Source organism: Lactuca serriola, chromosome 3 (assembly GCF_051521515.1).
Source record: "Lactuca serriola cultivar US96UC23 chromosome 3, Lser_US96UC23_V15, whole genome shotgun sequence".
Classification (NCBI taxonomy): Eukaryota; Viridiplantae; Streptophyta; class Magnoliopsida; order Asterales; family Asteraceae; genus Lactuca; species Lactuca serriola.
Window position 1 is genome coordinate 247171664 of NC_136410.1, and position 9797 is coordinate 247181460.

The following is a 9797-nucleotide window of genomic DNA, read 5'->3' on the forward strand; positions in this document are numbered from 1 at the left end:
AACCCTAAATCCATATACACATCAACATAGAAGAATGCAACTCGAAAATATTACCTGAATAACGTTGCTCTGTGTCCCCAATCCTCAGAATGTGGCTTCTCTTGTTGTTCCCTTAACCAAGCCTCCTCCTCCTTGCAAAATAACACTTCCAAAATCAATAATGGTCTTCTACCTTGCTCCAGATGCTCACAATCGAATTAGGGTTTCTCTCAAAGGACTAGGATGGGAAATGACGACCATAAGGCCCCTTATATATGTCCCAAACCTGGACGGTTAGGGTTTCGCTAAACAGCGCAGACTCGTCGAGTCCATATCCGGACTCGTCGAGTCCAGTCGCGAACCCGCGACCAGATCCGCGATCCTACTCGGCGAGTCTGAGCTCCAACTCGCCAAGTCCCCTCTTAAAACACCCAAAAATCATAAATATAACGATACCTGGAATTCCGGGCTGTTACAACTCTCCCCCACTAGGACTAGACTTCGCCCTCGAAGTCTCACTCTGAGAATAGCTCCGGATACTGCTCCCGCACCTCACGCTCCAGCTCCCAGGTCATTTCCGATCCCTTCCGGTGCTGCCACTGAACTAACACCAGAGGTATCTCCTTATTCCTCAGAACCTTGATATTCCGATCTCTGATGGCCACTGGTCTCTCGGCATAATTCAGGCTCGCATCCACCTGAATGTCCTCTAATGGAACCACTGCCGACTCATCGGCTATACACTTTCTCAATTGCGACACACGAAAAGTGTCGTGGATCTGACTCAATTCCGCTGGCAACTCCAAACGGTAGGCCACCCGGCCTACCCTCGCAATCACACGAAAAGGACCAATATACCGGGGCCCCAACTTGCCCCTCCTCCTGAATCGGATCACTCCTTTCCAAGGAGAGACCTTCAGGAGTACGAAGTCGCCGACCTGAAACTCAAGCTCGGATCGGCGTCTGTCTGCATAACTTTTCTGTCGGCTCTGGGCGGTCAATAACCTCTGTCTAACCTGCTGAATCTGCTCTGTCGTCTGAAGCACGATCTTTGTACTGCCCATCACTCTCTGTCCCACCTCTCCCCAACAAATGGGGGTCCGACATCTCCTACCATACAACAGCTCAAAGGTCGGCATACCGATGCTCGAATGATGGCTGTTGTTGTAAGAAAACTCCGCCAAGGGCAAATACGCATCCCAGCTACCCCCAAAATCCAACACACACGCCCGAAGCATGTCCTCGAGCGTCTGAATCGTCCGCTCACTCTGACCGTCTGTCTGGGGATGATATGCGGTACTAAAATGCAATCTAGTACCCAACTCCTCATGAAATTTCTTCCAGAACCTAGAAGTGAAACGCACATCACGATCTGAAACAATCGAGATCGGCACCCCATGCCGCGATACTACTTCTCTCACATACACCTCCGCCAATTTCTCTGCTGAAGAACTCTCACTAATGGCAAGGAAGTGAGCGCTCTTCGTCAATCTGTCTACAATCACCCAAATTGCATCAACTCCTCTGGCAGTCCTCGGCAATTTGGTGATGAAATCCATAGTGATCTGTTCCCACTTCCACTCAGGAACCTCCAATGGTTGCAACTTGCCATGCGGTCTCTGGTGCTCGGCCTTAACCCTACGGCAAGTCAAGCACCTCTCGACAAACCACGCGACGTCCCTCTTCATGCAGGGCCACCAATACTCTCTCCTCAAATCCAAATACATCTTTGTAGCCCCGGGATGGATCGAGAATTTCGATCGATGTGCCTCCTCCATCAAAGTAGTACGCGTACCGCCCACAAACGGTACCCAATTCCGACCCTGAAAGGTCATCAACCCTCGAACATCAGTAACGAACTCTGAAACCAACCCAACGACCCGTTCTCTCTTCTGCATCTCCGGTTGCATAGCCTCAGACTGTGCCCCACGAATGGCATCCAGTACTGGAGCTATCATGGTCAACCTCAAACATACATTTCGTAGTGGAGTGCTCTCCCCCTTACGGCTCAACGCATCTGCTACCACATTGGCTTTGCCCGGGTGGTACAGGATCTCGCAATCATAATCCTTGACCACATCCAACCACCTCCTCTGACGCATGTTTAGGTTGGGCTGGTCCATCAAGTACTTCAAACTTTTATGGTCCGTGTATATCGTGCAACGAACCCCATACAAGTAATGACGCCAAATCTTGAGGGAGAACACTACCGCCCCCAGCTCTAGATCATGCGTGGGATATCTCGTCTCGTGAGGCTTCAGCTGCCTCAATGCATATGCTATTACATGCCCTCTTTGCATCAGAACTGCACCCAACCCCGAAATAGATGCATCACAATAAACTACAAAATCCTCCATCCCTTCTGGGAGAGCTAACACCGGGGCTTTGCACAATCTCTGGCGAAGTGTCTCAAAAGAGGTCTGCTGCTCGGGTCCCCATGAGAATGAAACCCCCTTTCGGGTCAATCTAGTAAGTGGCACTGCAATTCTGGAGAAGTCCTTAATAAATCTCCGATAATAGCCTGCCAATCCAAGGAAACTCCTGATCTCAAAGGGTGACTTCGGCACCTCCCAACTCATCACTGCCTCAACCTTGGCCGGATCGACCAATATCCCTTCCTGATTAACAACATGTCCTAGGAATTGGACCTCCCGCAACCAGAAGTCACACTTGGAGAACTTTGCATAAAGCTTCTCCGATCTCAAAACCCCAAGGACCTCCCTCAATGTTTCTCATGCTGCTCTCTAGATCTCGAATACACCAAAATATCATCGATAAATACAATCACTGACCGATCCAACATCGGCCTACATACCCTGTTCATGAGATCCATGAATACAGTCGGGGCGTTGGTGAGCCCAAAAGGCATCATCACAAACTCATAATGCCCATATTGCGTCCTGAATGCTGTCTTCTGTACGTCCTCATCCCGCACTTTCACTTGATGATATCCCGACCTCAAGTCGATCTTGGAAAACCAAGATGCTCCCTGCAACTGATCAAATAAATCGTCGATCCTCGGTAATGGGTAACGGTTCTTGACCGTCAACTTGTTCAACTCCCGGTAATCAATGCACATCCGGTGTGAACCATCTTTCTTCTTGACGAACAGAATAGGTGCCCCCCACGGCGAGCTGCTCGGTCGAATGAATCCCTTCCCCAGCAACTCCTGAAGCTACGAGGATAACTCTTGCATCTCTGGAGGTGCAAGACGATAAGGCACCTTAGCGATAGGCGCGGCTCCCGGAATCAAATCAATACCAAACTCCACTTGCCTCACAGGAGGTACTCCCGGCAGCTCCTCGGGAAAGACATCTGGAAACTCACGCACCACCGGTACCTCCTCAACTGAACTCGGTCTCTCGGAAGTCGCCCACGTATCCATCACATACGCCACAAAACCCTTACAGCCCTGCTGTAGACACTGCCTCGCTCTGGCGGCCGAACAAAAGGCTGATCCCGAACGCGTACCCTCGCCGTACACCGAAAGAACTCCCCCATTAGGGTCTCGTATAGTCACCAGCTGACGCTCGCAGTCGATGACTGCGCTGAATCGGCTCAACCAGTCCATGCCCACAATGACACAGACATCACCCATCGCGATAGGAATTAGGTCAATCGGAAACTCAACCCCAAAAATCTCTAACACACATCCCCGGAAAACCCCCGTGGCACAAATCACTCTATCATCAGCTATGGAAACTCTCAGAGGCCGACTCAATGCCTCACGACTAACACTGATATGATGACTAAAGGCCAGAGATACAAAAGACCGACTCGCACCCGAGTCAAATAACACTAAAGCAGGCACAGAATTCACAAGGAAGGTACCTACGCATAACCTAATATAAGCATAATATTTCAACATCAATATAGATACATGAAAGGAAACGTACCAGCCACCACATCGGGCGCAGCGCGGACTTCCTCCGCAGTCAGCTGGAAGGCTCTCCCTCAAGCTCTCGGTGCCTCGGTCTTCATAGGCCGACTCTCTGTAGCTCTGATGGCGGCAGGAGCAGATCCCTAAGGTGCTCCGCGCAGCTGCGGACACTCAGCCTTCCGGTGTCCAGTCTGGTTGCAGTGAAAGCACACTGCAAACCCCTTGGGGCAGTCCTTGGCCATGTGCCCCTCCTTGCCACATTTGTAGCAAGACCCCGCTCGGCAAACTCCGTCATGCCCCTTGCCGCACTTTCCGCAAGTGCGGCCCTTCTGGCTCCCTGGTCTGGGATCAGCAGGCTTGGCCCGCTTGGCGGCCGGTTGCGACTGTGCCGGTCGCCGATCCCTCCCCTGAGACTCCGCCTCCTCCCTGGCCTGAGTCTCAAGCTCGATCTCCCTCTTCCGGGCATTTGCCTGAAGCTCGGCAAATGTCCGGTACGAGGAGTTTGCAGCGAACTCCCGAATATCCCGCCTCAAGACGCTCAAGTAGCGGCTCATACGTGCTTGCTCAGTGGGCACGTGCTCAGGGCAGAACATCGCCCTCTCGTGGAACATCCTCGTGATTGCTGTAACAGACTCAGTACCCTGCTTGAGGGTCAGAAACTCCTGTGCTAAAAGCTCCCTCTCCACCTGGGGAACGTACTCATCTCGAAACATGGTGGTGAACCTCTCCCAGGTCACCGCAGAAAGCTCGGCAGGCGTATAATGCGTCGTTGCAAACTTCCACCAGTCCTTCGCTCCCAAGCGAAGCTGGTTCAGCGCGAATCGGACCTTCAAATGCTCAGGAGACGAGCAAGTGAAGAAGCACCCCTCAATATCAGATATCCACCTCATCGCTGCCACCGGACCCGGGGTCACATCAAACTCTGGTGGTTTTGTGTTGCTGAATTCCCAGAATAGTAACGCGTCCTCGCCCTGCGGCCTTGCTGCAGTCACCGCTGCGGTAGCCGCTGCAGCAGCAGCCTCAGTAGGAGCGGCATAACGCTCGTCGAACGTCACAATCAGTGTGGTCTTTATGGATCCAAACATCTCCGGAATCTCGGCCCTGATGGCTGCAGCTACCTCCTCCTGGATGATCCGGCGGATATCCTCCTCACTGGTACCACTGCTCTCGGACGTGAAACGTGTCCTCACCATGATCTACCGCTGAAATACGACATACAATAAATTTAGCATCCCCACGAACACACTCACACTCGTCAACTCCTTCTTCCTTGATTCTTGGCATTCCAAAGATTCTTACTTGGGCTGCACCCCGCTCCGGTGCTTCCAGTAGTACGGGCCCAAGACTACTGTCCGCACCACACCAGAATACACTCCAAGTCCTCCTCTTCGGATTCCAGGTCTCAAGTACTCTATCATGCATAGACCACTCTCTAATATATCTATCATAAGTCCCTCACTGCTACCTACTCACTCTCAAGCATCTCATAGCAGCTCACCTCTCCCTAGACTAAGGCATCACAAATCAGGCCAATCTATTCCTAGTAGCAATGCCTAGCCTACTCTAACATGCAGATACATCATATCAATATTAACATCACATAATGTAAGGGTATTTTGGGAAATCACCGTTCGGGCGCGGACTGATCGTACACACATCTCTTGCTCTGCGTCTTTTCAAAAATCTTTTAATCTTTTGAAAATTACATCTCAAATCCTCAGTTTGAGTTCAAATACGCCCGAAGGTGTACTCAAATCCCTCAAACCAAGGCTCCGATACCAAATTGTAACACCAAGCATTTAAAAATAATTTTTCGCATTTAATAAAGACAAACTTCATTTAATATTCATAAAAACATCGTTGTTTGTAATTCGTTTCATAACATATATAAAAACCCCAAGATCACATAATATAAAAATCCCGCGTGTGTGCACTGATCAGGCCGGCGCCTTCCCGCGATCCTCACTAGTACCTGAAACAAATAACACCAACACTGTAAGCATAAGGCTTAGTGAGTTCCCCAAAATACCATATAACACATATTAGCCACTCGAGGCTATAACTCTGTGGGTCCGTGCACCCATACTCTGTGAACCCTCAGGTTCTAACTCTGTAAACAAGCATAGCATAAATCACATAGAAGAATGCAGTGCAACACATAACATACATAGTATACAAATACTCTATCATATAACTCTGGTTACCTACTCAAGGTAAAGTATAGTGAGAAGACTCACCTCGCGTGTCTCGATATCTCACAACCTGGGAATCCCTCGTGCCCGATTCTCCGAGCTCTAATCCTCCTAAAACATCATAATGTCCCTAGTTAACACTTTATATCTCTAATGTTGACTATCCCTAAAAAGTCAACACAGGTCCACTCTGGTCAACGGTCAACGGTCAACTTTGACCGGACTCGGCGAGTGCTAGGGCGACTCGGCGAGTCTACACGTTCTCACCAATTCTCTAAGATTCCCTTTCTACACGTCGAGTCTCCCCCTGACTCGATGGGTTCCTCCTAAAAGAATCGCGGGTCCACCCCGACTCAACTCGCCGAGTCTGAAGAACAACTCGGCGAGTCCCAGTTCGACTCAGACCACCTGTTAACCCTCTCTAACTCGCCCTGACTCACCGATCCAACTCATAACCCGGACAGGACCACTCTAAGGCAATCTTCAAGCTACTCGCCGAGTCTGTTCATCGGACTCAGCGAGTCCATGCCATGTAACCGCTCAAACTGCTTTCTAAGGTCAGATCTGCTCCGACAATTCACAGGTCTGGCCTTCCTAAACTGGTTCATCACGTAAAGCCCTCATTTCGGTGCTCATAATACACCCCATGACTCATAATTTACGTTTTGACCTAAGGCATAAGGATTCCAATCCAAAACCTCCATTGATTCCCGAAATGCTCAGGCATGGGACATTCTGGACTTCCAAGGGTCCCAATATAGGGTTCCAATCGCTTGGGGGACTAAGGAAACACTCAATCTAGCCACAAAAGGGTTCAATAAACCCTAAATCCATATACACATCAACATAGAAGAATGCAACTCGAAAATATTACCTGAATAACGTTGCTCTGTGTCCCCAATCCTCAAAATGTGGCTTCTCTTGTTGTTCCCTTAACCAAGCCTCCTCCTCCTTGCAAAATAACACTTCCAAGATCAATAATGGTCTTCGACCTTGCTCCAGATGCTCACAATCGAATTAGGGTTTCTCTCAAAGGACTAGGATTGACAATGACGGCCATAAGGCCCCTTATATATGTCCCAAACCTGGACGGTTAGGGTTTCGCTAAACAGCGCAGACTCGCCGAGTCCATATCCGGACTCGTCGAGTCCAGTCGCGAACCCGCGACCAGATCCGCGATCCTACTCGGCGAGTATGAGCTCCAACTCGCCGAGTCCCCTCTTAAAACACCCAAAAATCATAAATATAACGATACCTGGAATTCCGGGCTGTTACAATAAGTACTTGGAACAGCTTCATCCACCATAGGAGTCGTAGGAGGCACCAAAGGTGGTCTGTACACAACATCTTCCTCTTCATCTTCAATAACATCCTTCGTACCTAAGCAAGAACTTGGCATATCATCTGAAAACACATTAAATGATTTAAATAAAGAAGCATAATCAAATAAACAGTCAGAACTGACTCGGGCATCTGCCTCACTCTCTTCCAGCTAGCGCACATCGAAATATTCCACAATCTTCTTGGTGGTCTTGTTGTATACATGATAAGCAGTGCGTGTCGTGTATCCCACAAATTAACAATCATCAGCCTTCATGTTGAACTTGGGGTTGGATTCTAGGTGAAGAAGGATGCAAGGACATCAAAATATTTTGAAATGAGCAACTGATGGCTTGTGATTGTACAGAAGTTCATATGGGGTCTTCACCTTGGGCTTTGTTGATCAGGACACGGTTTTAGACATAGCAAGCAGTATTGATCTCCTCGGCCCAGAAGAAGACCGGTAGTTTGGAATCACAGAGAATCGTCCTTGCGGCGTCCATCAAAGTACGGTTCCGCCGTTCTGTAAAACTATTTTGTTGAGGTGTCCAAACAACACTATATTAATGCAATATACCCTTTTTGGCACAGAACTGGTCCATAACAGCATTCTTGAATTTTGTGCAATTATTCGTTCTAAGCACTTGTACCTTCTCATTTGTTTGATTCTCAATCATCACAATGAACTTCTTGACCAGATCAAAAAACCCACTCTTGTTAGATAAGAAGAAAACCCATGTGAACCGCGAGTAGTCATCTATCACAACTAGGCAATAAGATCTCTTGTTGATGCTGAGAACGTTGACCAGACCAAATAAATCCATGTGCAACAATTGAAGAACTTTGCTGATTGAGTTGACAGTCTTTAGCAAATGGGGCTTGCGATGATGTTTGCCTTGAGCACACACCACACATTTTTGAAAAGTGATAAAGTCTTTGAAAGGCAGACCACACACAATCTCGCTTTTAGCAAGATAATTCAGGTTCTTGGCATTCGCATGGCTGAGACGAAGCATGGTATTGTATTCTGAGACTTTAGATAAGAGACAAGTAACTGTTCTGGAATATTATGATTCATGTCGATGATGTATGAATTACCATCCCTCTTCAATTTCACCATGATCCATTCTTTAGGGATAATAATTCCAGGATTCAAGATGAAACACTCTTTGTCAGTGAAGTGTGTTGAATACCCCTTGTCACAGATCTGTGAGACACTCAAGAGACTGTGCTTCAGCTTAAGAGCATAGTTGACATTCTCAAAGCTAAGCACTCCGTTTCGGACAGTTCCTTTCTAGGTGATCTTCCTACCTTCTCCTCCCATGAAGGAAACATAGCCCCCATTGAAATTCTGAATGTCATGTAGTTGGGAGATGTCTCCTGTCATGTGCCTGGAACAACCATTATCGACATACCAGGGTCTGATGACATTCCTCCGTAGCTGTTCCTACACGATGCACATGATTAATTAGATTTTCGAACCCGTGTCATTAAAACACTGGGTTTTCTCTTGTTAGCAACAAAAATTCTTTTTCACTTTTTGAATTTGATTGATTACTAGGCACACATACAGAAGACTGAGGTGATTGGACATTTAAATGTTTGGTCACCCATTTATAGTTAGGTTTAGAAACATTTACATGTGATTTTGAAACATTTTTTTTTGGTTTTTATCGTTTGGGTTTCTGTCTAAGATTAGACAAAGACCCAGACGGAGACTTTGACAAACCCGATCTTGGCTTAGCCACGTTTGGTTTCGTTAAAGTACCTGTTGTATTTTCATGTAAAAACTGTTTATTCTTTTCAAGTTCAACCCGTTTTCTGTTTTTATTAACATTCCAATCATCATCACGAGAATGAGATCTCGACAATTTTCTAACGAGAGATCTTCCTCGTGACTCGTTCTCTCTTCTTTGTGCATACAAAGGAACAAATGACCGATTTGGACAATTGCGTGCAATATGACCAGCAGTTCCACAGTTAAAGCACATCTATTACTTAGCATAAAAACTGGTACCGATCTTTTCTGGTCTAGTGTTCTTATTGACTCCCTTAATCTTCCCACAAGTACATGTGAAAGATTTAGGTTGTGTGAAAGGTGTAGGTGGAGTGTAGGTTCTAGTAACACAAACATCAGATTTATCAAACACATCACTATACTTATCAAAAACATCTGAATCATCAGACTTTGACACAGAATCATCACAAACCAAAACATCAGCTTTAGAGTTAGAAACAAAAGCATCATTGTTTAAAACAGAAACATCAGATTTTGAAACAAGATTATTATTAGAAACACTCTCTTCAGAAGCCTACTTGCCTTGACATAATGGTGAATCTGCATAGGAAGTAGAAATGTTAGTATCCTTTTCCCTAGCACTACTATCTGACACAGGTACAACATGTTTACCATAAACAAGATGTTC